Source organism: Microcaecilia unicolor, chromosome 7, assembly GCF_901765095.1.
Source record: "Microcaecilia unicolor chromosome 7, aMicUni1.1, whole genome shotgun sequence".
Taxonomy (NCBI): Eukaryota; Metazoa; Chordata; class Amphibia; order Gymnophiona; family Siphonopidae; genus Microcaecilia; species Microcaecilia unicolor.
Window position 1 is genome coordinate 214,440,659 of NC_044037.1, and position 24,524 is coordinate 214,465,182.

General features: G+C 39.1%; 1 protein-coding gene and 1 long non-coding RNA gene across 2 annotated transcripts in view; one reads left to right on the top strand and one right to left on the bottom strand.

Moving 5' to 3' along the window:
- ITPRID2 (ITPR interacting domain containing 2) overlaps window positions 1-24,524 on the bottom strand; it is a 106,074-nt gene that overhangs the window by 53,638 nt on the left and 27,912 nt on the right. The window lies entirely within an intron of this gene.
- Window positions 481-15,934, top strand: LOC115474965. The gene is made up of 3 exons (XR_003942950.1): window positions 481-620; window positions 659-660; window positions 15,918-15,934. It is a non-coding gene; the product is annotated as an uncharacterized LOC115474965 (long non-coding RNA).

Consider the following 24,524-nt stretch of genomic DNA (forward strand, 5'->3'; position numbering starts at 1 on the left):
GAGACTACACTGATTTATGGAGCAGGAAGAACGTAACAATATAAGTGCTGCCATACTGGGACAGACGGAAGGTCTATCAAGGTCAATATCCTGTTTCCAACATCGGCCTAGAACAGTAAAAGAGATTTTATGCTGCTTAGCCTAGGAATAAGCAGTGAATTTTCCCCAAGTCTATCTTAATAATTGCTTATGGATTTTTCTTTTACAAAACTATCCAAACCTTTCTTAAACCCTGCTAAGTTAACTGCTCTTACCACATTCTCTGGCAACGAATTCCAGAGTTTTATTACACGTTGAGTGAAGAAATATATTCTCTAGTTTGTTTTAAATTTACTACTTAGTAGCTTCATTGTGTGCCCCCTAGTCCTAGTATTTTTGCAGCTTAAACAAGCAATTCACGTCTACCCATTCCACTCCACTCACTATTTTATAGACCTCTTTCGTATCTCCCCTCAGCCATCTCTTCTCCAAGCTGAAGAGCCCTAGCTGCTTTAGCCTTTCCTCATAGGAAAGTCATCCCACCCCCTTATAATTTTTGCTACCCTTCTCTATATCTTTACTAATTCTGCTATATCTTTTTTGAGATGCGGTGACTACAATTTAACACAGTATTAGAGATGGTTGAGGGAGATATGATTGAGGTCTACAAAATCTTGAGTGGTGTAGAACGAATATAAGTGAGTCAATTTTTTACTCATTCAAAAAGTACAAAGACTTGGAGGAAATGTCCATAGCCTGATATTGAGATAGACATGGGGAAGCCACTGCTTACCCTGAGATTAGTAGCATGAAATGTTGCTACTATTTGAGTTTCTGCCCGGTACTTGTGACCTGGATTAGCCACTGTTGGAAACAGGATATTGGGCTAGATGGACCATTTGTCTGACCCAGTATGGCTATTCTTGTACAATTATGATCTCTGAATGAAGAAAGTGAGTTGCAGACAATTTTCACACATAGCCTGCCGTACGAGAGACTGACCCCTCAACCAAGAGATTAGAAGGAAGGTGACCCTTGGGTTGCATCTCTTCTAAATATTTCTTGGGAAGTAAAGGGTGCAACCAGTATAAAAAGTCTTGGAGTACGCTTAGGGAAAAGTTGCCCCTGGACAAGTGAATGCATCAGACAACCAAACAGAAATAGAATGTATCAAAGGAAACCTGTAGGCAATCCTGTTTAGATGTAATGTTGTTAAAAACTGTCCTGAATGCACAGCCACTATTACTAAACGAAAGTTTCAATATTGAAATAATAGGAGTATATTCTGGTTTACCAGATGAATCTGGAAGCAATTTCATTGCTCTTCGGTCTAGAAGGAACTGTAGTATAGTATGGGCAGCTGTCATCATGCCCTGATGTTACATTTACCCAGTTAATATCGGGGTAATTGAAATCACCCATTATTGTTGTGTTCCCCAGTGTGGTTGCAACAAGGGCATTATAACATTTTCAGTTAGAATAGTCCACTTCCATTTTTTCCAGTTCTACGTAAAAAAAATGGTGGTCAAAGCCAGAAGGATACTAGACAGGGAGAGACAATTAGTGTGTTAGATTATAACTGGCCATCAATGGTTTATTATTTAGTTCTTATTTGTGCTACTCGGGTCTTATTTGATATTTTGTTTATGGTACTGTAAACCTTGCCTGTCGTTTTATTTATTGTAAACCACAATGAACTTGAGAATGTTCAGGATAAAATGGGGTATAAATCTCAAAATAAATAAATATTAAAGTAAAATGCAAGCAGCTGGCTAGATTTGCCACATCTATGAAGACAAAAAATAAAGACAGAGTTTTTGGGATTACTACTGCCCCTTCTTCAATGTCCAAAGAAAGATGCAAGAAAGCTAGATTATGTTTGGTTCAACTTGCTATACTGCCCAATTCTAAAAAAAAAAAAAAAAAGAACACCATCAATATCAAAAATCCAAGGATCAGTCATACACATATTTAATAAGACTAATCAACAGCACATACAACTACTCCACTGAGGTCTTATCAATAGGATTAAGGTTAAACACACCTGTAAAAAGGCAATTTTTTAAGAGCAACCTAATTCCTTATAAGAGGCTTCTTCCTTCAAGATAATGGCAATTAATTCCAAAGTACCAAGAACAACCAAAAGAATGCACTCTCCCAGGTTGAATCCCATTTAGCTGTAGCAGTGGAGAAATAATCAATCTATGTTCAGAAAATAATCTCTAAGTATTCTAATTGGTGCACAAGAGATAGTTAATTTTGTGAAATATTAAATATATTCATAAATAGCCTAAAGGCCCAATGTTAAGATCTTAAATTCTATTCAAAAACTGGAAGCTAATGAAATTTTATGAGTAACAGTGATGTCTGATCAAATTTAAGGGGTCCTTTTACTAAGATGTGCTGAAAAATGGCCTGTGGTAGTGTGGGCTTGTGCAGATCCATTTTTCAGCTCGCCTGCAAAAAACACTTTTTAAAATGTTTTTTGCCAAAAATGGACATACGGCAAAATAAAAATTGCCATGCATCCATTTTGGGTCTGAGAACTTACCGCCAGCCATTGACTTAGCGGTAAGGTCTCACGCGTTAACCACCTATGCGCGTAGAATGCCACGTCAGAAAATATATTTTTGGATGCGTGTCAAAAATGAAATTACCGCCAGGGCCACGCGGTAGCCAGGTAGTATTTCAAAATTGGCGTGCACTTGGCATGTGGTGCGGCAAGGCGAAAATCAATCTCAAATCCTAAATATGAGTCAACAATTTGAACTTATTTGAGAATCAAATAAAACTGAAGAAACAAATAGATGAGAGAAATACCTTTTAATCCAAAAAAATGCTGTTTTTTTCTACATTTTAATATCAGGCAATGACCTTTTAAGCCAAATTGTTGCTGCAGAAAGGCAATGCTGTGAAGGAGTGAAATCTACATTATCAACATCACTAGCAAAATATCAGCATAAAAATAAAACCAATTTCCAAAATTCTGAATTAGAGTAGCTAATTGGCTCAAAAAGATATTAAACAAAAAAAAGGGGGGGGGGGCAACACTGAACCCTGTGGTTCCTGACATTCTTATGGATGGTAAGAGGAGGAGGATGCCCTTAGCTGATACAACTGAGAAGGTATGATCCGTCAAAAAAAAAAAAAAAAAAATAGATGCAAACCAGTTCAAAGCTTGGGAGTCCTTTTACTAAAGCTTAGCAAACAGTACGTTATTAGTGCATGCTAAATGCCAAGAAGTCCATAGGTATAAAAGGGGCTTCTTAGCATTTAGTGCATGCTAATTCTGTTAGCACACACTGAGCTTTAGTAAAACGGCCCCCTTTTTTTTTTGGTTTGTTTAAGCCCAACAACTTATGATCTAGCTAACAACAACAACAGATAGTTAATCAAGCCAAATGTTGCCATGTGATCAAGCGACCCTACATGTGTAATCCTGTCCCCTTCTAACATACAATGGGATTCATTTTCAAAGCATTTAGACTTACAAAGTTCCATAGGTTACTATGTAACTGTGTTTTGAAAATATGCCTCTATGTATACTAAGCAAAGAGGTAATAATAGTGTCTCCCTCCTAAAGCCCGCAGCACAAAGAAAAATCCAGGCACCTAACATAGCTCCTGGCTCCCCTTCACCCACCCCAACAACAATTACAAAAGCTAACCCAAAGGAGCTTACCAAGGAATGTCAGTAAACTTAGATGAAAATAGGCTCCATCCAAAGAAGAAAACAGAAAAAAAAAAGAGCTTCAAGATGAATTCAAACCTCACTGCATGCCAATCACTGTGGTATTAATAGCATTATCACCCCTTTAGCGCTCGATTGTTGAGATGACAATTTTGATAGGCTAGCAGTTTAAAATCCACAAAATTGCACCCCATATCCAATATTAACAGCAGCTTTTCCGTGCATTTGATGCGCAATGTCTACAGTCTCTAAAGTCTATGAAACTATAAAAATGATTAAAAAAAACAAAACCTACAAGTGCCAAGAAAGGGGAAAAAAATGTAAAAGAAGCAGGAAAAGGAAGTGAATGCTTATCTTTGTTCAAAGCTGACGAAACCATATTCCTCTGGCAGGCTGAATTTATAACAAACTGGCACTTAAGATATAGCAAGTTGAACAACAACAACAAAAAAACCTTCAGTGCAACCTCAAAAAGAAGGAAACCATCTGTGTACCCACACTACAATGAACTAGCCTGCCTCTTCACAAGATCCCTTCTCCAGCTCCTTCCCCCCTCCCCAAATAAGATGTTCCTTTTACTCCATAAATCAGAATGATCTGAGGAACAGATCACAGAATACCAGTTGAGAACATATGATCAGGCAAGAGAAGGTTCTCATTTTGGTTGTGTGGACCCCTTATAAAACCTCCAAAGAGTGAATCCCTGCCATTCTTCCTAAACACCCCTCCCTGCAGCACTAAGTTGTCCCCACTAGTCCTGTTTATCTCCCTTCTTGTCTTCACCAGTCTCTGTCTCCTTCTCCCCAGCTCATCCCCACCAGTCTCTCTCAATCTGTCTCACTTACCCATCTCTCTCAACACCAGCCAATACTGACCTGCCTTTAACCTGCACCCACCCTTTCCCCCAGCAATCCCAAGCCAGTCCCCAGGGTACAGCCAATCTCTTTCTTCCAGCTAGTCCCACCATTAGAATATCTCCCTCTCCTGAACTGCTTTCCCAGGCTCTATAGACTGATTCTGGTCCCCCAGCCCTCTTGCTTACTGCCTCTACAGCTACCTCTGATTACACCTCCACTACTGTCACTGCTGGCCCGACTTCCCCAACTGCTTCTGCTCTGCACAACCACCTCCACAACTGCTGTTTCTTATGTCCCCAGCAGCTGCTGATGCTGCTAACACCACCTCTGCAGCCACTGCCGATCTTGCCTTCATAGCACAATCTGCATTCTGCTCAAGGGGATTACAGCAGCATGAAAATATATATATTTTTTAATTTACCTCTCTATGCTGCAGACCATCTGCAATGATTTCATGGACCTACAGGGGTCCACAGACCCCTGGGAACCATTGCTCTTCAACACCGACACTCCTATACCCACAAAAGGCAACTGTACAGAGCAGTTAGCAACTGGCACAACCAGGTACATATGAGAATTGCGGCCGTACATGGTGCAAGGGATGCAGGGGTACCAAAATTGTTCCCTGTCCACTGTCACCTATTCTTGAACACCAGTGGGTGGGGTGGGGCAGGGCACCAGTGGGTGTGTTGCACAGGGTGTAATTCCAACTCAGAACACTCCTGGGCACAATACAGATCAGTTTTTCCAAGTTAGTCTTGTAGATTGTAAGCTCTTTGAGCAGGGACTGTCTTTCTTCTATGTTTGTGCAGCGCTGCGTATGCCCTGTAGCACTATAGAAATGCTAAATAGTAGTAGTAGTAGTAGTTACCCCCCCCCCCCCAGCATGCACAGCTTTACGGATATTCACAATTAATATGCATGAAATAGATCTGTATTCAATGGATGCAACATAAGCCAATCCATCTCGTGCATATTCACTGTGGATATCATAAAAACCAGACTGATTAAGAGATACTCCACAACCAATATAAGACAATGAAATAGCTACCATAACTTTTAAAGAATTTAAAACCAGTTCATGAGTACGAACACACTTGAAAAGAAAACAGCAGAAACCAGTATGGTACACACTCAGTGAGAACCATTCCAAATCTGAATTAAAATATTTTGCACTGTTGCTTGGTTGGGGGAAGAGGGAGAACACATTATAGCATGCTATTTTTTTATGGTTTTGTTTTTAAAATCACACCACTTGTTTCCTAAGCAGCACATTATCTGTAACTGGGAAATTAGCCAAGGTTGTTTTTTGTTTAAAATACATAGTCCTGTCATTATATTCAATTCTATGGGGCCAGGATTCTTATTTATTTAGATTTTGCTCACACCTTTTTCAGTGGTAGCTCAAGGTGAGTTACATTCAGGTACACTGGGTATTTCCCTGTCCCTGGAGGACTCCCAATCTAAGTTTGTACCTGAGGCAATGGAGGGTTAAGTGACTTGCCCAGGATCACAAGGAGCAGCAGTGGGATTTGAACTGGCCACCTCTGGATTGCAAGACCGGTGCTCTAACCACTAGACCACTCCTCCACGCTTGTATCTCCACTTCTTGTATCTTAGTTCTAGTAGCCCAGTCTATATTTCCTCTTAAGTGGGCTTTTTTTTTTTTCTGGAAGCATTTTTTGAAAAAAAGAAAAAAAAGGCTAAATTCACATTTTCTTCTCAAAGTTAGTGGTATTAGATTGCTGAGAGAAAAATTTGAATTTGTTTTGATTTCTAACACCCAACCTTACTGTATTTCTCAGCCACTGTTAGCGTGGTCCAGACTCAGCACACAAAGCTTGAAGATAGTTTTCTCATAACTTCTGATAAGGGGGCTTCACCATGATACAATCTCAATGCAAAATTTACAGAACAAGTAACTGATAAAGATTACTTATCTACAATTACTGTTCTCAAATATACCACACCAGCAGATCACAATCAGGTGCCTAGTTAAAGGAGAATCTCCCACACTGACGGTTTTTTTCTTAATTAATGCCTACAAACTAGTAGCAAAAACACTATAATGAAAAGCTTCAGCTGGTACCTGGACTGAAACACTGGTTATGAATGTAAGTCTGATCAAAATGCCAATTTTAATGACCCAACAGTGTGAAACCATTTTTTTTATCTGCATTTGCCACTGCTGGGATAGGTTCAAATGATCTCTGTAATATGAGAAAGATTTCAAGATGAGAAGAGTCTTCTTGACCATATCTCAATCCAATCCAAGAACACAACCAGCCAGTCTGGACTGCAGGTTACACTCATGGGTTCTGCTTCAAATTGGCCAAAACAGATGGGAGGGTCCCTTGAAAGAAACAAAAAGTGAAGAACTGTTTGAATAAATAAAAATATCACCACTGTGAAGGAAAGGAAACAAGAAAAATATGGCAAGATAAAGTCCTCTGACCACAAGGCGCTTTTACAGAGGACAGATTTCTAGAGGCTTCATGCCATAAGAAAGCAAAAAGAAAAAAAATGGAACTCAATGGTCTTCACAACTATCAAATTTATCAATTAGCTCATTGGCCAGACCTTCTGAGCAACTTATAAAAATTTTAAAAGTTAAAGGAGGATGTGGTAACAGCGATTAGCATATCTGGGTTTAAAAAAAGGTTTGGACAAGTTCCTGGAAGAAACGTCTATAGTCTGCTATTGAGGGAGACATGGGGGAAGCCACTGCTTGCCCTAAGATCGGTAGCAGAGAATGTTGCTAGTAATTGGGTTTCTGCCAGGTACTTCTGACCTGGATTGGCCACTGCTGAAAGAGGAAACTGAACTAGATGGACCACTGGTCTGACCCGGTATGGCTACTCTTATGTTCTTACGAGAACAATGTAAAAGCAAAAGACAGGTACAGCTGTGTGATTCAGAAACAGCTTTCCCACTCAGCATGCACAGAAGTGCTCTGTAATAAAGGGTCAAGCAATTGCATCTCGACAGAGATGAATTTTAAGACCTGACAAACTTCTCAAATAAGGGTTCCAATCACAAGTATGATGGAACAGCTTTCTATGAAGTCAGTCCAGTGACACTAAAAATAGTGCTTCTTATACAGCCAGAGTCAATCACAATCCTCACAATATTCAAAGATATTTAACCTGCCAGAAACAGCCGTGACTGGTTAAATAGTATTTTGGTGCCTAACTGAGAATAATCATTGTGAGATAATCGGTTTATCTCTGTGGAAAATTTGCGGTCAGCACCAAAAAGTTAACTAACTATATCGCGCAATAACTGGCAATATTCAGCGCAGTCCAGCTATGTTTAACAGGCAAATCTGATGGCATAAATCATCAGTCCTATCTTTGCCCACTATTAGCTTAGCTGGCCAGCACTGAATACTCGCTTAGCGACTTATCACCAGCCAAAAAAAACCCTGGCTATTCAAAGCCGATCACCAGAAATGGCCTGGCATTGAATACCTGGGGTCAACACCAACCACAGGACTTATGCAGGATGCCTCCTTCTGGCTGAATATCAGCCCCAATATTCCCTAAATTGGGTATTACGAGGGTTCGGGGAAAAGAATAACATAGTAAGTGAATGACGGCAGATAAAGACCTGAATGATCCATCCAGTGTGCCCAACAGTCACATTCATTATCATTTCAAGATTTAAATCAACAATGAACATGATATTATATACTTGATCATGGTCTTTCTTTGGTGTTTCTGGGACATAGACCATAGAAGTCCGCCCAGCTCTGTCCTTATGTTCCAACTACTGGAGTTGCCGTCAAAGCCCACTCCAGCCTATCCAAATCTGTATTATTCGAAGGACAAAGACCATAAAAGTCTGCCTGGCACCATTCTCATGTTCTAAACCACTGGAGTTTCCATCAAAGCTCTCTCCAGCCCACCATATGCGGGCCTCAGACCGTACAAGCCAGTCAAGCACTGGGTTTCGCTGATACAGCCAGAGTAACCATTTAAGCAGCACTTACCATGCAAACAAATATGCAATCCTTTAAGTTTCGCTTTTAATATTATTCATTTTACTACTACTACTTAACATTTCTAGAGCGCTACTAGGGTTACGCAGCGCTCTAAACAAGTTAGGAGAGGGACAGCAGAAAGCCACTACTGGTGCATTTTGTGTACAAGAGTCAAGATCTATATATATAAAACTCACCCTCAACGTTCTGAAGACAGTGACGTCAGTGAAGCCAAGTCCTGCCTTCCTTCAAAAAGGTTCGAAGGTTCGTGGTGGTGAAGCCACCAGAATCGCTCCGGGCCCCGCCCTCGAGGGCGGAGCAATGGCAGAACAACCAAGGGGTTGGCAGGGAGGGAGGCAGGGGGGGTGGGAATTCGCTCCGGGCCCCGCCCTCGAGGGCGGAGCAATGGCAGAACAACCAAGGGGTTGGCAGGCAGGGGGGGGAGGAAATCGCTACAGGCCCCACCCTCGCGTCAAACGTCATGACGTTGAGGGCAGAGCAATGCCACAACAACAAAGGGGTTGGCGGGGGGGAGGGGGTGTTGCCAATGAAAACCTTGCTAGCGCACGTTTCATTTGCTCAGAAACGGGCCTCTTTTACTAGTTTTAAATGAAATCTTATGTGAGATAGATAACCAATTAGCTTCCTTGAATAGGGGGTGGGGGTGGGGGATGCGACTAGTGCAAAAGATTCAGATCATGAAAAAAAGCTCATCCAATGTTACACAAAAGAACATGCTATATAGTAAGATGAAAGGATGGTTTATCTTCAGAAAAATGCAGAGTCTACACGGCACCTAAAAATACCAATTTAAGAGCAGAAGGGGGAAAGCACGGTTCCAAAACTACACTCCAACAACATACGCTTAAATGCTACCGCTGCTCCTTTTCTCATATATAAGAATGAAAACTGTCTACGCCATGAACAAAAATTATGGGTTGGATTTTCAGCTGGCACAATGACTATTCTACATTAAGCACTGGCACTTTTCTAAGTATATATATTCAGCACGCTACCCGTATAGATAGTGGCACTGAATATAAAGGACAGCACATTTACTGGTACCATATAGCAGGTCCAAACAAAACAGTGCCAATGCTGGCCCCCTTTTGCCGCAGCTTGGTAAAAGGGGCCCTTAATGCCCAAATTAGCTCTAACTCAGACAAGTAACTAGTGTAAGCTCACTTATGCTGGTTTTAAATGGCAACACAACTTTAAGCCCATTAACAAAGGGCCCTTTTTAGTAATCTGCACTAAGAAATGGGCTTTGCTCTTCCTTATGCAGGACTTTCCAGCGTGCTAAGCCCTTTCTAGCACAAGAATCAAAAGGGCTTTTTCCCATTTGTTTTATTTCTGGGGGTGTGCTAATGTTAGCAATAGCATGCAGCTATTTCAAAAGAATCACTGCAGGGCACTTGCATCCTTGTTATGGACATTTTAACAAAACATGTAGCTTATCCGGATGGGAAACACAGGTTTGATAAAGTATATGGCAATTAGATTGGCTGATTAGTTTTCATGTTATTTTTAATTTTATTGTCAGTGTTATAGTAATGTCCATTGTATATATTGTTATTTGTATTAATTATGAATGTTTTCTTCTAACCGCTCAGAACTGTTGATGGAGCAGGATATAAATCAAATAAATAAATATGTATTGATTGATTACTACTATCTGGATAATTTTTTTTTTTGCTTGCCCTCTGCCTGCCCTCTACTTATACAGATAGTACCAAGCTGTCTACCTATTTAAATGGACCAATATTATCCACATACTTTTTAGATATACACAGACGACTTACAAGCTCACTGGGTCCTGATGAACACTTAACTTACTTTCCCCCCTGATTACAAAGCCCCACTAGCAGCTGCCGGTGCATTTACTTTGAATGGGCTGTGGTGGCATTGCTGCTCGGCTTCATAAATGGGGGGGTGGGGTTTGAATATTGGCTTGTATACAACCAAGCTTACCTGGAAACTTACGTTTTCTTCCTGGGGTTTTATAATCATTTCAAACTATTTAGGTATTTAAAGCTAATCTTTATGTGCCTTCTTAACATAGTGCTAAAAAACAAAAACAAACAACTCCCAAACAACAAAACTAATTAATATACATTAATTGATGCACTGACTGCCCAATGCAGAAATTCACATTAGGGAGTGGGAAAGGGGTGGGGGTGTGCCTTGAAGTTAGTGTAAATGTTAACACAAGTAACTGCTATTGCAGTAGATAATTGGATAAGTGGAGGAGTGGCCTAGTGGTTAGGGTGGTGGACTTTGGTCCTGAGGAACTGAGTTTGATTCCCAGCACAGGCAGCTCCTTGTGACTCTGGGCAAGTCACTTAACCCCCCATTGCCTGCCGCATTGAGCCTGCCATGAGTGGGAAAGCGCAGGGTACAAATGTAACTAAAATAAATAAATAAATAATTCAGAACCATTAACTACAGACATGGCCAATCAATCCTTCTCCATTTCAAAGAGTTATTTCTTTCTATTTTTTAAATTAATAACAAAATTAAAGAAGCTATATTTTTATTGGAATTTATGCATAAATACTACTTGACACTATGCAAAATGAGGTTTCACATTACAAAAACACCACAAAATAAAATCATATGACAAAATGCAGAACAAAACACTTACAACATTAAAAAATATATGCTTAAAAGGAACAAAAAACAGACCAGTGATACTAAAATCCAGATGTTAAACAATGTATTCTAGACTATTACTAATATCACTTATTCTTCATGTGAACAATGAATACTGGCCAAAATAATAAAGATATAAAATGAAACATGCTCTCTTTCTACCTGTATTCACATCCAAACTACAAATTCACCTTTCTGAGGTGGTTTTCACATCTTAACTACATCCCTATATTAAATTCATTCATATATGTTTGCCTTGATTAGATTGTAAGTTCAGAGAAGCAAGGGCTGTCTCTTATGTATCTGTACAGCACAGTAGTGGTGGGGGTGATGAAAAAATAATAGCACAAGGAATAATGGAAATTGTAATAGGGAAATGCAATACTGAACAGTCATGTCTACTGGCTTTTCTAAATGTCAAATAATTCTGCAAAAAATGTAAGTCACCAGAAAGCAACTTCAGCGTTGGGCCTATACAGGAAAAAGCCTCTTTATCACTGTTTTGCATCTTTGTAGAGGAAGCAACATAAAGATGAAAATATGAGATGAAAAAAAGGAATATTTTAACCATGCACTGAATCTTTTTAAATCTGGGTCCAAGTCATGGAAGGCTCTAGAAACAAAGGGGTCTTTTTACTAAAGTGTGGTAAAATCTGGGCTCAACATGTTTTAATGCGGGACTTTCCTGCATGCTAAGCCCCAGATTTAATGAAGCACTTTCAGGGTTTTTTTGTATTTTTTATTTGCAGGTCATATGGTAATGTTGCCATTAGAGCATGGTTTCAGGAAAATTTTAACAGGGGAGCACTTATCTCCTATTTAGGAGGCACTAGGGGCTAGATTCTACATATGGCACCTGAAAATTCCACTCAGAAAAAAATACACCTATTCTATAAAGCACACCTATATTTTATTGAATACACCTGAGGTTCCACGTGGTTTATAGAATACAGCACGTGCCCATCTGCATGACTAAATTTAGGCAAGGGCAGTTATGCCTAGTAAAACTTGGTGTAAATGTCGATATCTAGTTTAGACGCGAAGCGGGTACATTCGATAATGCACATAGATTTTAGAAACGCTCATGACCCGCCCATGACCACGCCCCCTTTTCAACTGTGAAACTTAGAATTTACGGGCAGCATATTATAGAATACGCTCCGACAGTTGTGCACATAAATTCTAAACAATCCCAATAAGTGGCAATTATTGGCGCTGATTGGTTTGTTAATAAGTTGTGCGTATAAATCCAGAATACAACTGAATTTGTGCGCGCAACTTAAGTCGCAGTATATAGATTCCAGGGGTAAGTGCTCCCATATTAACTCTGCATTATCCAGTTAACATACTAATAACACACTAGCTGAATAATGAAAGAACACCCACTCTCTGCCCATGACAGGCTCTCTCATAAAAAATATTTTTTACAAAAATCAATGATGCAGGTGTGCAAACAGGCAAAATACCACTAAATGCTTTAACACATTTCTATGGTAGCCTGTTAACATGCGCTAACTGCACATTAAGGGCTAGATTCTATATATGCTGCCTAAAAAAAATTGGCACTGAAAAATACCCACGTAAATGGTATTCTATAAGCCAGATCTAAAGTTCGGTGCAAATGCCCGCACCTAAATTTATGAGCAGAGCATCATTATCCTGTAATTATGCACATAACTCAAAGCCATGCCCCGTTCCATCCCAAAACACCCATGACCCTTCCATTTCCACACCCCCATTTTAGGGCTACGTACAAATTTTAGACTTGGATCTCACACCTAACTTTACATGCACTGGTCCCAATTAAATCTAATTAGTGCCAATAATTGCTTGTTAAAAAGCCAATTATTGGCACTAATTGGCTTGCTATTCAATTAAATTGCACATGCAATTTGGGAACACATCTAAATTGGTCTATGCAATTCTTGGCAACTTTTATAGAATCAGAGGGTAATGGTTTAATGCCCTACAGTAAAAAGGCCCCCAAATTAGCTCTAAATCAGACAAGTAACTAGTATAAGCTCACTAATGCCGGTTTTAGATGGCAACATATTTTTAGGTCCATTAACAAAGGGTTCCTTTTACTAATCTGCACTAAGAAATAGGCTTTCCGCTTCGTTACGCAGGCCTTTCCAGCGTGCTAAGCCATTTCTTGCACAACAATCATAAAGGGCTTTTTCCATTTGTTTTATTTCTGGGAGTGCACTGTTAGCAATAGCATGCAGTCATTTCAAAAAATTTACAGCAGGAGCACTTGCTTCCTTGTTATGGACACGCTAACCAATTAGTATGGTAGTTATGTCAGCACACTAGCTAGTTAGCGCATCCATGGCTATTCTCCGCCCCCGACACTCTCTCTACCACACACAAAAGAAATAGCGCTCTTAGCGCATGCAGCTATCAAAACTAGCGCAACGCTTTAGCATATCCTATGTTAGGCTATTTTTACTGCATTAGGTGCAAGTTAGCACCTAACGCGGTTTAGTAAAAAAAATCCCCTAAATGAAAAGAGGTATTACAGATGGTCTGTAATTGTGTTTTGGGGGTGGGGGAGGGGAAAATAGGGTGCATTAAAATAGTCCAGTTGTCAATTTCTAAAAGCATGAATATTCATAGCCAGGTCACATTTCAATATATAGTTCCAATTGTGGGTATTTTTCTAGTTAAAAAGATGATTTTACCACCTGGGAACTTGAAACTGCACAGAAAATTGTGTGTCCAAGGTTATTCCTAAAATCTTGGCCTCATTACCAGGTAAAAGAGAAAAAAAATCAACATTTCCTGAGGATGTGGGACTCATAGCAGCTCTACATACCCATGTAAGCTTAAGGGGTCGATATTCAGCCGGTGGTGCTCATGGTTCCTTTTACTAAGCCGCTGTAAAAAGTGACCTCCGGTACAGCGAACACATCTTTTGGGCATATGCTGGGCCATTTTTTACTGCATCTATGAAAAAGGGGCTTTAAGGGGCCGGACAATGTGCTAAAATTGAAACCAGAATGCATCCATTTTAGCCCTAGACCTTACCGCCACCCATTGACCTAGTGGTAAGGCCTCATGAGTTACATGCATGGTGACCGGTCGGCGCACGCCAACTGCCGATTAACACCGAAAATGCTGCATACAGTAGGAAATTTTTTTTAAAAAACCAATCTGTCCTGGCGTTATGGACGTGTGCCAAATCCAAAATTACCTCCAAGGGCCACGCTAGCCTGGCGGTAGTCTCGTTTTGGCACACGCTGCACGCACACAGATCCTACAGCACCTTTGTAAAAAGGGCCCCTCAATGTTTGCTGGCTATTGCTGGAGTCAATGCCAGGCCATGTTCAGGCTTCAGCACTGAATTTCTGGGCTTGCAGAGCCAGCTAAAAGTACAGCCAGATAAGGGGCCCTTTTACCAAGCTGCAGTAAAAGGGGTCCTGCGGTGGCATTGGTCAATGGATTTGCCATGTGCCGAGGCCCCTTTTAAAGCAGCTGGTATTTTTTTTAAAAAAGGAAATGGCTGTGTGGTAAGTAATTTTAATTGGATCAAAACATCATTTTACAATCACATCCTATTGTATGCGTTAAGTAAAAAACAGAATGAATATTATACTAAAATAATCAAGCCACATAACAAATAGAAACAAATCCTCCCAGGCAGGGGGAACTGCAGAGCATCTTCTATAAAATTGCTTTCAATGCCACTGAATACAATACAATGTATATGCAAAGACATTATGGATTACAGAAATTAACACTAGAGGTTTCAACCATGCGCTTTTGAAATTTTAAAAAAAAATCTGTAATTACTGTATTAACTCTTTCTTTAGGGGTCCTTTAACCAAGGCACACTAACGGATTCAGTGCACACTAATGAATTAGTGTGTGTTAAGTGCCATGTAGCCCATATGAATACAATGGGTTACACTGCATTTAGCACACCTTAGGAAAAGGTCTCCTTAATTTACATCTTTATATTTTTCTTCCTAAGGCATACGCATATAAAATAATAAAAAAAACATTTGAAAGCTCTATAACTGGATATTAATGTCTAACATTATATAAATAATCTCTGTTCCAACAGCTCTCTACCTAAGGGAGTCACATCTTAAAAAGAAAAAAAAGGTTCACACATGAATCAATAAAAGTTCATGCAATAGGAGCATGAGACCAAGATTTCATGTCAGATCACAAGCTGAATTTACAATAGCCCAAAGCAAGATGAAATTGAACATGAAAAACTTTAAACCATTATGACCACAGCTGGAAAAATGGATTTTGCAGGAATTCCCTCATGTCTCCACCCTCCTTCAATTGGGAAATCAGAAACAGATGTGCCTAAATGTTGACATGCTGCCCAAAATCCATTAGTGTCTTTTTAGTTTAGGCCAGCGCTTCCCAAATGTTTTATCAAACAGGACCCAATTTTAACACTTGTAACCCCTCAAGAAGGAAACCAAAATAGCAGATCTGTAGTCTTCTCCCCCTCCCTAATCCACTTCCTCTTCCTCCTACCTCTCCAAAGAATGGAGAAAGCAGCAGCATTACTGGTGGTGGCAATAGTTGCAGCAGTCAGTAGAGGGCCCTGTATTCACGTCTACCACAATCATATCCCCTCTAAGTCATCTCGTTTCCAAGCTGAAGAGTCTTTTCTCATATGGGAGGAGTTCCATCCTCTTTATCATTTTGGTTGTTTATCATTGAACCTTTTCTAATTCAGCTATATCTTTTTTTGAGATACGGCAACCAGAATTGAATGCAATACTCAAGGAAAGGTCACACCATGGAGTGATATAGAAGTACTAAGATTATAGCATTAGGGGGAACACTGTCTAGTAACAGTTTTATGGTTATTTAAAAGTACAGTATTTCCCATTACTTAAGATTTATCTTGAAGGAAACACCACTTTCAATTAGAATTTAGAAAGGTTTATGCTGAGCAATGCTTTTGTGCAATATAAAGGCTCCAGCTTTTGAGTTTAAAATTTTTTTATTAAGTTTTTAAAGATAACAATAAGCAGTCTAGGAAATATTTAGCCCACATCAAGGAACAAAGCAAGGAAAAGGAAATAAACTATTAAAGAAATCAGCACAAAAATTTTTTTCACTTGGATTATACATAACGCAATCTAACATTTATCCACCTATGATTACACTATTTAGCTTCACTATCTATTTAATAGTCTTTCTAGCTGGTCTTGTTCAAAGAAGACATAATTAACATCTGAAAACGTAATATAACTCTATCCTTATGTTTAAGAAATTAAGGGGCCCTTTTACTAAGGTGCGTAGGCACCTATGGATGTCCAACGCATATCAAATTGGAACTACTGCCCAGTTACCGCATGCCCCAGGCGGTAATTCCATTTTTGACATGCATCCAAAACACACGATAGAAAATATTTTCTATTTTCTACCATGTGACGATTACCTCGCGGTAATCGGCAGTTTACGAGCATTGATGCTTACTGCCTAGTTAGCGTGTGAGACCTTATTGCTAAGACAATAGGTGGTGGTAAGATCTCAGGCCGAAAATGGACGCACACTGTTTTTAAATTTTGCCACACGTCCATTTTTGGCCACCAAAAAAAGGACCTGTGCACATCCAAAACACGCGCCTACACCAGCACAGGCCACTTTTCGGCGCGCCTAGCCTGCGTATTTCTACAGATATCAGGAAATACCTGCAATTTCCCACTACAAAATAAATAATCCTTCTTAAAAGTAATTTTTCAAAACCAAAACATTTTGTTAGGTACTGAAGCAAAAGAGACCAGGAGAATATCAATTAAATCAGGAGATTCACTGGAATTATAGCTCTGGGTGCTTTCCTGTCACTACGTGGCCATGTATCATCTCTTCACTCAAGAGGAAAGGCCAAAAGGAGGAATTTTTTCAGCAAAGGCTAAATTAATGTGGACCACAGTGGCTCTGCACAAGCAAATAGGTTTGCTGACTGCTGTGTGCTACCCTCTTTCTGGATATTCACTGAACTTTTTGATAGAAACCTGAAAAAGCAGATCAAGTTAAAATGTGACATGATTAAACATTCATAGAGAAATTCTGTGCTTACAGATGTTTCATCACCCACTTCTCTTTACTAATGTATTACTAGGATATGTGTTACTGCAGAATCAAAAGACAACATGAGAGATGGGTAGAACACTCATGGACAGTGAAATTCAGTCTTTGAAGTCTGCCAACCTCATGATTGTGAGGTGGATCTAAATTTGGGCATCTCTAACAGACACTGTAAGCTGCTGAATGTGACAGTAATCAGAAATGTTGAATAAACTTCAGTCATGATACCAGTTTATCTATTAGAGCCCTCTTGACAGAAATGATTACAATGATGTTTAAGAATGGTTATGACACATATAAACAAGTTGGCTGTACCGATTAATTTCAAAACTGTGAAAAGTGAAAGTGGCTTAAGCTCTTTAAGAACATTTCTCGTACTTTTATATCTTTATTACCTCTCCTATAGATAGTTTTAAGTCCATTTGATCACCCTATGATTCATATTTCTTTCCTCTGCCTTCCCTTCCCCTTCAAAGCAGGCGGATGCAAACCTCAAAGCATGGTGTGAGCCGTCACCGCCCTGGACCAACCCAGACTGGAATAGACGACCAAACAATAGGGAAAAACACAGATGACTGTAATGTAATTCTCTCAGCTACCACTTTCGTGACATATACTTGGCCTAAAGTACACAATGTTGCTAAAATAGGTTTCTATTTTTATCATCTTTCATAAAAATGAGTCACAAAACAAACAGTGTTATAAAATCAGGCGCTCACATGTTTTGTCAGTGCATACATACTAATTCACATCTGTACTTGCTGAGAGTTTTGGAGCAGATGTGTCAATTACAGGTTGTCACCGATTCAATTAACCTTTTATTGAATGATATGGGAGAGGTTCCTTCTTCTCAAAGGCCAGGCCATTAAGTGAACTTATTCTTATGCAAGGATAACTTACATAAGAATAAGCTGATTCAGGGAAACCTAGATTTTCTATGTTACCTTTTCATGCTCAGTGTTACTTGTTGGCTAATCATTTCATAACACTTCCTTGATCTTTGTTCCAACAAACTAAAGACCCAAATAAAGTCCTGGAAATGCCAGCTGCCTGTTTAATGATTTTTGCATACAGCACTATGGGGCCAATTCTATAAAATGCGCCAAAATGCTGGGAATTAAGCATAATTCTTTAACAGGATCTGGGCACCCAGATTCCATCACTGAATACCAGTTTAAGTTGGCATTTATGTGCCAACATTGAGGCACACCCACTTACACCATGTGCAGGTATAAATGCGTGCTCCAAGATACAGCACTTTAGTGCATAAATGACACTAGTCTGTGTGTGTGTAATTGTGGGAGATGTTCGTGTATCGCCCCTTGTATTTTCCCGCTATGTAAGTTGTGCACTAAAATTCTAGAATATTGCTTAGTGCCCAACTAGCACTTATGCGCTAATCTGTAACAATGTACATACATTCTAGTATTCTATCATCTGAGTGTTCAAATGGCGACCAAGTACATATCAGGTATTCTTTTGCACAGCAGTGGTATCACCAAGGATGTGAAGTCAGTACACCAAACCACTGACTCTGACTCCTTCTCCTACTGATACTAGACTTTACATTTTTTTTTTTTGTTCTGTATCTAAGGTACTGGTAACCATAGCATTTACCAGTACTTTATACTTATATATTATCTTTGTCCTAGATCTGAAGTGGTAAATGTACCATATATTACAATATTGTAAGTTTTTATTTTGAAGCTGGAGTCAGAGTTGGTACATTTTTACCAACTCTAATACCGATTCCACAGCGCTAGGTGCAACAGGGTTATGGATATACACGAGTTCACCACTGTGAGGCGAAAAGCATGTCCAGTTGATTATAGCAACACGAGTGGATTTGCAAGATTGACAAATGCAAAAAGTCTGTATCTGTAGGTAAGTGTTTTGCAAATTAGTTAATTTAGGGTGAATAGAACGATTTGACTGGAACATCAAATCCCTAGAAAACTTGTGTTTCGTAATCCTACAAAGAGAGACATATAAGAATGTAAGATGTCTTTTTTGGGGATCTTCATCAAGAGTTCTAATTTGCTTTTATTTAGCATTCTTGATTTAACATGGAAACAAAAAAGTTAAGGTAATTTTGGGCACAGTGCTGTAGCACAAAAGCATCTGTACACAAAAAATGTGCACAGAAAATTATGCAAACTTTAAACAAAAATGTTTTTGCAACATGTTTCCCTGATCCTATTGTTTCTGTTTGTGCATCTTTGCTTCAACAGCAAGGCTTCAAGAAGTATTGATTCAGTTTATAAAACACCAGGAATGTCCCTGTAATTTCAGTTTATGCTCCATTTATTAGACATCAATAACAAGTCCACATAGTCCATTTTGATATACGGGACTTTGTGTGCTAATCTAAAGCAAAAATATTTTTATAGCATTTAAAAACTAGACCACTTATATATTCAGCGGTTCAATAGGTAATGTGCACATAAAAAAAATGTGAACATGCAGAAATATTCATGATACCAACATGAAAGTTAGAAAACAAACTTTTTCCACCCTAGAACTTACAAATGTATCCCGATTAAACTTATGGTCCTAGCAAAAGTGAAAAATAGGAAATCTAAATTTTAGAAAGTGAGTGCTCTTGAAAACTGATCTACAATTCCTTTCTTACTCTTTTTTTAAGCATGCATCAACTTCTCAAAAGGAAGCAACTGAACTTTGGCCTAAACTTTAACACTGTGGGAATTAAGGAAATCTTTACCCAGTGGGGTTTCACTCCTGCTCTTTACAAATTAAAGGAAAAGTACTTGTCATGATTTGCTGACTCTGCATGCGCTACCCAGGCCCAAGTTTAACTTCTAATACAATAATTTTCTGGAGATTCTATTCCTAGAATCAATAATCCAAAAAAGAACTTCAAAAGGTTCTTACACAAGATACACTGGATCTGCCAGAATGCAGCAACCATCACCAACCAGAACAGAGAACGGTAAATGTGTTCTGCATGGCTGCATACAAGCTACTAAACTTTTCTTTTATGGCGATATTTGCAAAAAAAAAAAAAACATTTTCCTCATATTGCTGGAGTTAATGCATTCCAAGAGAACAGTTTGTTCCTGCTCCATAACCATGGGTACCCCCAGGCTTCAGCAGGCTACATGTGATTTAGCAGCTCCACCATAATGCTCTGAGGAAAATTAAAAAGACAGTTCTGAGAACTGTCAGGACAAGCCCCTGAAATGTATATTATACTGCATTTCCTAAAGCTAAAGAAACACTGCAGATGAACATAAATAATTCACAGGAAAAAAAAAGAGAGTCCTATTTTAGAAGCTAAACTGTGAAGGGCAAAAATCTAATTTGTGTATTTACTTATTTTAGCAAGAGACCTGGGAATCATTCATTCCATGAATGCATTTTAATTGTGTTTTTCAGGTTATGAAACTATTCCACACTCTCCTAAAGGAAGTTATGATACAAGCTATATACACTCAGTGGGTTAGTCAGTTTCCACTTTAGATACAGCAGCAAGAAACTCAATTTAAACACATACACCCTCACTCACACACACAAAACAAAAAAAAATGAGGACTGATCTGTAAACATGTGGCACTCCTGGGACCTCAATCCAAAAAAACAAACAGGAGTATATCTGCTCAAAGAAGCTTTAAGCAGGGGTGAAAAGTCCTGGTTGTCTGGTCATCCAGATGGCTAAACAGATTCCCAAACTCTGTCAACATTCTATCAGCTATGGCTAGGAGAGTCTCAGCTGTCAATACTAAAGGCAGAAGGCCCAACAGAGGTCAGAAGGTAAGATTGGAAAAAAAAGGTAAACAGAGATATGGGATAAAGTGGTCAGAAGATAGGACATGAAACTGAAAACTGAGAGGACAGACAGTGATTGGTAAAAGGTTACCACAGATCAGCCAAAAAAAACCCCAGACTCAACAAAACCCAGCCAAAATGAAAAAACCCTGAAAACGAAAAATGTCCACTTCCTTTCCCATCATCCCATGTACCCCCTAAAAAAAAAAAGAGAGAGAAAATCAATTTTTTTATCCAGAAAAAAAGACCAAAATTTAAAATAAGCCGAATGTGCAGAAATTTTAAAAGCTGAGTTAAGAAAAAAATAGTCATTTCTCCTGGCTCCTAAATATTTGATTCAGTGCACGCATTACAAACAGATATGAAAATTCAATTAAGATTCTGTTGTTAGGCATGTACAGGGTTGTGTTGTGCAAGTGTCTCACACCCTTGTACATTTCTCACATTCTGCTGTCTGAAAAACAGTTCAAATGCAAGTAGGAGTTTACTTCTTTGCTCTATAAGGTATACTCTACCATTTACAATGTCAAAAACATATAGAATTATTCTCAAGTAATTAGTAATAAGGAACCATGGGATCTGTTTACTAAACTGCGCTAACAGCTTGCACGCGTCATTGTCAAAACAGCCCATTCAAAGTGAAAGGGCTGTATTGGAACTAGTGCACAACCATCTACACTAGCAGCTTAGTAAAACCCCAGCACAAAAGTCTAAATTACCTAAGTCTTCACTCTTTTCAGGGCACAATCCAATTACCTCAATTTTCAAAAATGTCTTTAACAAGTTATATAGGGCCCAACTGTATCCAGTCATAGTAGCTGAGCTCATTCAAACACTCTTGAATGAATAATCAAACTGTTTCTATTGTATGAAGGGAATTTGAAGCAAAGGTCTAAACAAGCTGAAGACATAGCTGATGACTGAATAAAGTTATTAGATTGGGGAAGACTAAGGGGCCCTTTTACTAAGCTGTGTAAGCGTCTACGCGCGCCCAACATGTGTCAAAATGGAGTTACTGCACAGTTACTGCGTGGTCCTTGTGGTAATTTCATTTTTGGTGCGTATCCACTACGCGCGCCCAGAAAATAGTTTTTATTTTCTTGCGCACGTCAGCTACATGCGCCAAGTGCCATTTGGTGCGCGTAGGTCATATGGTTGGTGGTTAAGGTCTCAGACTCAAAATGTCATGCAGCAATTTTGATTTTGCTGCACGTCCATTTTCTGCAAAAATTTTCTAAAAAGGGTTTTTCAGGCGCACTGAAAAATAGACTGGCGCACTCACAAAACCCACGCCTACACTACCGTAAGCCATTTTTTAGCGCACCTTAGTAAAAGGACCCATAAAAGAATTTCTATATATGTTTGAAAATCCCCTGGAGAACTCTTAGGTCCACCATTGTAAAGTGGAAACAGTTTGACACTACCAAAACAATGGAGGGGTGGACTGATTGAGGCAAATAACTGTGGATTAAGAAAACTACTGAGGAAAGTCATTGTGAGGCCTAAGATTACTTTAAAGCAATTAGAGGTCTCAGGCTTGAATTTAGACAATGCTGACTAAGCAACAAATTCAAGATTACTTCTTGGATAAAATGGTGTGGTGTTAGTCCACTTTTAAGGTAACGAAACAGAAATAAAAACAAAAACAGAAGATAATATGATAATCCAATAAAAAGGGCATTTTTTTTGTTTTCTTTTACTTCTCCACAAATGTGGCCAGTGAAAACAAGTGACATGATTTGCCACACAGCGTTTGCAAAGAAATATTTAGAAAATACCACATGCATGTGGAAGAAGGTTTTTTAGTCTGCTAAGACCAAAAAATAGAACTTTTGTTCTCAATGACTAACGATATGTATGATGTAAAACAAATGCAGACCATCAGCCTGCGAACAGCATCCCTACAATGGCAACATTATGTTGTGAGAATGAATTTCAGCATGAATGAAAGTGATAGCACAAACTATTGGCAGATCCTGGAAGGAAACCTTGACCTCCATTTACTAAGGTGCGCTTACGTTTTTGGTGCGCGCTAAATGTTAGAGATGCCAATGCATTCCTATGGGCGACTCTAACGTTTAGAACACACCCAATTTTAGTGCGTGCTAAAAACGTGAGCGCGCCTTAGTAAAAGACCCCCCCCTCCCCCTTGTTCAGTCTGCTACACTTTTCAGCACAGCACATAACTAAAACAATGGTCTGGTTCAGCAAGATAAAAGTGAATGCCCTTGAATGCTTACTACAACTTTGTAAAATGGCCCCCTCAGTTTCATATTCTAGAGATTTGAGAGCGCCAAACCCTTACGAGAAAAACTGCACTGGCTCCCAATCAAAAAATGAATTACGTTCAAAATCTGCACCCTGGTTCATAAAATTATTCACGGCGAGGCCCCGGTATACATGGCAGACCTCATAGACTTACCAACTAGAAACACGAAAAGATCAGCACGCACATACCTAAATCTCCATTATACAAGCTGCAAAGGCTAAAATATAAATCAACCTGCACATCTAGCTTTTCCTACTTAAGCGTACAACTATGGAACGCACTACCAAATGTCTTGAAAACACTGCACGACCTAACAAACTTCAGGAAATCATTAAAAACCAACCTGTTCAAGAAGGCATACCCTAATGATCCAACTTAAACTCCTGAACCCTGCAACACAATGAAACTATTACTAGAACTGGACAAAACCTAACTCTTCCCCCTTGATTACCTAATGTGTTCTCACTCATGAACTTTAACACACTACCACTCTGTATCTGTCATACCGGAATTGGCGATCGCCATCACCATACTATGTAAGCCGCATTGAGCCTGCAAATACGTTGGAAAATGTGGGGTACAAATGCAACAAATAAAATAAATAAATATAGCACAACTGAATTTGTGTACACAAATCCAGTTGTATTCTGAATTTGCACTGCAATTTAATTACTTAACAAGCCAATCAATGCCAATAATTGCCACTTAACAAGTAATTATTGACGCTAATTGACATTTTTTCTGCAGGCATGGGGCTAACATGTTAATTTCTGTATATTGTAAATTGAGATTCATTTGTGCGATTTTTATTCTGTATGTTTTATTATAATCTGCTTAGTTGTAGGCGGAACACTTTATAAATATTCTAATAAAGGAAACAGAAGCCTACTTTCCTTCATAGAGCACCAGCGTTAACACATTAGACTCCGCCTATAAGTTAGGTGCAAGCACTTACGCCAGCCAGAGCTGCTGTAAGTGCTCATGCCCAAATGCTGAAGATACACACACATATTGTGGTATAAGTTACACATGCAAGTCCCATCCAGGCTGCGCCTAGACTCCAGCTATGTGTATGTCAGCTTGTAAAATACATACTGTCTAAGATGTGTGTCTTTACAGAACAGTGCTTAAGTGGAAATCTGCCATTCGTGTGTGCAAGTGCACACGTTCACACGTATATATTATTATTCTAAACATTTACATGTGTATTTAGAGCGTAAAATGTTAGCACCACCTTTACAGAATT